This window comes from Vipera berus, assembly GCF_964194415.1.
Source record: "Vipera berus genome assembly, chromosome: 4".
Lineage (NCBI taxonomy): Eukaryota > Metazoa > Chordata > Lepidosauria > Squamata > Viperidae > Vipera > Vipera berus.
The window spans coordinates 28,003,510-28,009,447 of record NC_138206.1 but is presented as its reverse complement, the minus strand read 5'-3'; the positions used below and the strand labels follow the sequence as shown (position 1 = coordinate 28,009,447).

General features: G+C 38.9%; 1 pseudogene across 1 annotated transcript; it reads right to left on the bottom strand.

Moving 5' to 3' along the window:
• Nucleotides 1-2,785: 2,785 nt before the first annotated feature.
• On the bottom strand, nucleotides 2,786-3,929 carry LOC308668059 (signal transducing adapter molecule 1-like; annotated as a pseudogene). The gene has a single exon. The product of its transcript is annotated as a signal transducing adapter molecule 1-like (transcript).
• Between the last annotated feature and the right edge of the window lie 2,009 nt (nucleotides 3,930-5,938).

The following is a 5,938-nucleotide window of genomic DNA, read 5'->3' as shown; positions in this document are numbered from 1 at the left end:
CAACATAATACACTCAAAAGGGTTCAACTGCTGTTTGCTCCAGTGTCATGTCCTTTTTCAAAAACCCTGCTCTCCCAGGGATGTGATAAATCTGGCTTTTGAATGTAGCACCAGCAGTATCTTTAGAAAGCAGTGGTAGAGTACATCCCGGTGGCTTTCAGAAGCACTACCCCAGTTGATAAAATTGGGCCTTAGGGATAATTTAGGCAATTGAACTGAAAAAAATTTGGGATTGCTGCTCTCTACTGGCCTCCCTGTTGTATAGTGGCTTCCCTGCTTGAACTGCTCAATGCCGTTGCCAGATTGCTGGTAGAATATCCCAGATTTATGATATTGGGAAACTACCAGCTTGCCTTCTCTGAATGTAGAGATATAGGTGGAAGCTCTCATAGTTATTGAAGGACCAGTCTGCAGCAGTGAGCACATATTATAATGTGGAGTTGAAGATGTTATGTCAGTTAAAGTCTTATTCGTTTAAGTCCAACCCAGAACCTGATAGATTCTATTGGGAACCAGAGGGAATTTAGCATATTTTTTTTCTTGAGGCTCTGATTCACGATTTAACCGAGGCCTTCAGGATACATCAGGCTAGGACACAGGTCTGCAACCCGTGACTGCACATGGCAGAGGACTAGGAGCCGCATGAGACGGCTGAAAGAGCTCCTAGTCCTCTGCCATGTGCAGTCCCCCCCCCAAAAAAAAGTGGGACTAAAAAAGTTCACCCAATCAATTCAAATATGCAGGGTAGGTGCATATCTCGCCTTGGCTCCACTCTTCAGTCAAACCCTGTTCTGCGCATGTGCGCATGTACGCGCATGCACACACATTTTTTGCGGCTCCCAGTTTTTCCTTTTGTGAGGGAACCGGTTCCAAGTGGCTCTTTCACTGTTTTAGGTTCCTGACCCCTGGGCTAGGACATGAATGCATTTATAGATCAGTACTATTTTTACTGTAAAACAATAGCAGCAGAATTTTGCAAGTCTGAATGCATTTATATCAACTTTTTTTTATGAACTACAGAGTTTTGTTGTCTTGCTCTGTGCACAGGCCCTTTTTACCAGAGTGCTTTCATGTCAGCTAGGAAGAACATAAAAAGCATGAGATGTTATAGTTTTCCTCTAGATATACCTGCTTCATCTTCATTTTATTGCATGGAGTAATCCTCACATTGTGGCCTACACATGAACCTGTCAGCAGCAGCTGCTAATGACACTTGAATGCCCTTTAAATTCTGAGAAAATCCAAGGGGTTTTAAAGATAATAGTCATAAATTTTGCTAGACCAAGGCTGCCACATGAGGGGTCTAGTTTGGCCAGATCTGCCAACGTGGGACAAAATTATTGAATCCATATCATGCAGTGATTTCATTAACTTGATCCCCAAATCTAGGATACATAATATATTTGTTCTAGAGAATTTCCCAAGATATTTAAGTACCAGCTCCTGAAGGCAGGGATAACAGTAAGCTGTTCCTTCTGAATATTCTTCCTGCACAACTATTCAAATTGAAGACATTGTACTTTTCTACAATTGATCGTCCAGCAATTGTACACATTCTATACATTCCACCTGCACCTAATTATTCAGACTAATCCTTGTTTTCTGGCTTCCATCTTGGTAAGTCATTGCCTTTCTAATTCTAATATTTTATCTGTATACCGGTACTTCTTTAGAGTATCTGAATTTTAAGTCTCAAGATGGGATCAATGGGTATATTTTGTCCCTGTTGCACAAACAAGTACAAGCATATAAATTTTATTTTATTTTATTTTTCAATTATGACTGTCTTTAACAAGACTTTTATTAAATGTAATCTTTTCATTATTCCAGTTTAAAAATGTCATTCATTAACATCCAAAGTGTCCCACTCAGCATGTTACATAAAACTAGCATGGAAATGTAAGTCATATCATTTAAACATTAATGATAAAACAGTTTTGTTTCATGGTTCCATAAATTTAGCAGCCTGCCACTTATTGTTTTGAAACCATTACTGAGAAGCATAAAACATTTTCTGAATGAAGAGTGTCTGAAGTTCTAGCCTACTTTGGTAGATAGTCATTTCATAGCATCCACAGGCTACAGGAAGGCAGAAAACAACACAATTGCATTCAGTGTATTAATAATGAAAACCAAGCAGTTCAGGTTCAAATAACATATCCACAATCTGTAAATATTTGACATACAGGGGTTAAAGCAAACATTCTTATAAAATCCATGAACGTGGTCCATCTATGACCATGATTCATGATTAATAAAACAGTAATGTAAATTTTAACACACTATATGTTCACGTGATCACTATAGTAATTCAGAACAATCACTAATGCAACATATTGTATGCATATTACATATATGCCACAAAAATTTGCTGAGTTTGATCTTCACAAACTCAACAGTTTCAGCAGACATAAATAACTTTGTACCAATGTTTAAGCATTTTAAAGGAATTAAATATTCTAAATATTTTAATTCCTTTTCCAAAGGTAAAACAAAAATCTTTAAAAGTCAGTGCAAATAGAATTCTTCACCAAGAGATTCTTATTAAGCCAAGGATAACCCATGTTTAAGATATTAAAGAAATAAACTCATAACTTTGTAAACTGCCTTCAACAGAGGTTAGACTAGATTAGGAATCCAAAATCCTATTCCCTATAATTAATGCCTTCTGTAATGATGGAGGCTGTGGTGGTGGTAGTGGTGGTGGTGGTTGGTTTCCTGGAGGCTGGGGAAGAGTTGAGGTGACTAAATTATAACCTGGCACCTGAGACAGAGTTCCAGAATTCTAATAAGAAGTAGCGTCAGTAGCAGTAGCAGGGGATGGGCTGTAGACTGCAGCTTGGCTGGAGTAAGAGTTTCCTGGAACAGAACCAACCATCATGTTTGTATAAGATGCCTGGACTGGCTGGCTAGCTAACCCAGAACTTGCTACTGGAGGAACTGTGCCTTGATTAAGAGATGGAAGTTGATCTGATGGAAGGCTGTAGCCTTGCACGTGACTCATCTGTGTATTTCCTCCCACTAAATAAGTATTGCTCTGAGACTGTCCTGGAGAAACCCGAGAGTTAGGAACATTAGACTGAATCATGTAGTATTGAGGGTTTTGTAATTTTGAATACATGAAGTACACTGGATCTTTATTCATCAACTTAGCATATAGTGAAAGGGCTTCCATCACTTTTACATTGAGCTCCAAAAGTTCTGAGTGCTTCTGGTCAATATCTTCTAGCTTTTCATCAATGAGAGGTCCCATTTGATGGCACATTGTTTCAAGATGGACAAGCTCTGGAAGGTCCAACTGGTCATCTGCAATTTGCAACATTTGCAACAATTGGTCCATTTTATCTTCATCAATATACATTAGTTCAGGTTCTGGTTCAATTGTTTCAACTTGAATTTCATCAGTAAACTGTACCGTTTTCTTTTCAGACTTCATCATTTCTGGTTCAGCAGTAAGATCAGCTGTTACAAAATTGGAAGGAAATAATCCTGCCCCTTGGTGAGTTTCACCTTTCCACCAGTTTGTATCACTGTCATCAAGAACAGTGATAAGTTCTCCAGCTTTAAATGTTAATTCATTATCTTCAGCAGCTTCAAAATCATAAATTGCTCTAACATTTCACCCCTCATGTTTGTGATTTGTTGAGAGAGTTGTAGTGTTTGGATAAAGAGTGGAAAGTGGCGTGTGCTGTTGTCTTTGTTCTTTCAGTGATAATTCAATAGCTTTAGTTAAATCCTCTTCTTCTTTTTTATTTGCTACTGTTCCAGGATCTTTGGCTACTAAAGCTGGGCTTGCTTTTGCTTGTTCTGCAGCCTGTGAACCAATAACTGGAAACATGACACCCTGTTCTTTAAGGTTTTTTTTTTATCATAGCAGATATTAGACTAAGTTGAGGATCATTCTTGAATTCACCTGTCCATTCCACCATGAGGGCTTTTAACTTTTCACAGACCTTTGGATGACCCTTATTTAGTACATTGCTTACTTCGCTTGCAAAATCTCTTGAACATACTTCCAAATGAAATATTTTACCACAATTTGAGATACATGCTCCAAGAAGTGTCAATGCCTGCATAGCAACATGAGGATCCTTGTGGCTCACCCTCTTCATAATAGATTGAAGACAGTCCTTAGGTCCAGTCCATGATTGTCCAACTTTATTACAGATATCTAAGATGAGTCCCCAATCTTCAGCAGTATTCATTTCACTAGTTGCTTTCTCCACATTCTAATCAAAGGGGTTGCTGGTGAAGAGAGGCATTTTTCTGGGGTGGGTGAGTGTCTCAGCAAGGCCAATACTGCCCGCTCCCCCTCCCCGTCCCTGACCTTGTGAGGTAGGACAGAAGACGGAGACCGACAGCTCAACTGAAGGACCAGCAACCCGAAACAGACCAAGCTCCACCCCGCATCCTCTCCATGCTCTTCTCCCAGAGCTCCTCTTTCTTTCTACACTTGGCGCTCCAGACACCACCTCCATGGGAACTGGCCACGCAGTGCCACAAGCGTATAAATTTTAATATACCATTTTGTCCATATGCATTTTAAGTACTGTATATAGTTAACTAAATAATTAAAAGCATTAGCATTCTATTGGTTTTGTAATCAGGCTGGAAAAGCAGAGGAGAGCTTTCAATAATGTTCAGTAGGACCAAGACAAAAATCCTGGAGTGTTGATGAGCATGTCTCTATTTTTACCTTTGAAATATTGCACTTCTGTACTGCCTACAGCAAAATGCTCAGCTTTAAACAAGTGTTCCCATTCATGTCACCAGCATGAGCATGGTGTAGAAGCAAGCGAAAATGTAATGGCACACACTAAGAATTCTTATTTATTTATTGTAGAAACAAAGCTATATTTTTGTATTTTATTAGATTGGGTCTCTTGAATATTTAATTTCTATGGACATTTCTCAGGTGCACAAGTTTGTTTCTGATGCTATATTACCATGCAAGGCTACTATCTTCACCTGAAGTTTGGGAATTCTTGGAGTTGTAGCACCGAGACATCTGAAGGAAGCCATCAGCCAGGAGAAGATCCCATAAAAGGTTGATTCCTTCTACGTTTGTGACCTTTTTGTACTATACTGAACATCCTCTCATTCAGTCAATTCAGGAAACCTAACTATCTTAACTCGTGATTAGATGTAAAGTGACATGACATTTCACAGCACCACCAGTTCCTCCTCACTTACAAGATAAATAAAAGCAAGGTTGGGATTTGGGGGGGGTGAGGGAATGGAGAATAAGATAAGCTAGAAATTTGAGATTGGCTTATATCAACCATTAACAGGCTGCAGCATAATTCAATTATAATTTCAACTGGAAAAATAAACCATAATAATAAAAGGGTGATTTGTGTGTTGATTAAAGAGAAAACATGCAGTCATTAGCCTATATTTAAATCTTATTAGCTGGAATGCTGAGCAGTGCCATATTATTAACCTGCTGTGAGCTTGCCTTCCTCTGGCTGCTAAACTGGTTTGGATATGCTTGAAACAGGTGCAGAGTACAGGTTACTAACATTTTATGTAAGCAGATGCTAGGGGTTTTGTAATTCTCAAAACAGCACATCCCCAAAGTATTTTTATAAACCTTCTGTTTGTGTTATCCCCAGTTCTGAATAGGAAACTGTAAGATGGGTAGGCAAACATTTTGAGAACTATTGTTTTCTTGCAATGTAAATGGCATTTTCCCCCTAAAAACCTTGGGATTAACTCAGATTTGCTAATAGCTCTCTTGTGCAGGAGCTGTGTTCTTTTGAATAAATATACACAGGAAAACTTAAATTATAGTACCGTATTTTCCGGCGTATAAGACGACTTTTTAACCCCTAAAAATCTTGTCAAAAGTTGGGGGGTCGTCTTATACGCCGGGTCGTCTTATACGCCGGGAAAAAAACATAACTCAGTCGAGCGTCCCCGTTCTTGCAAAGCCGGG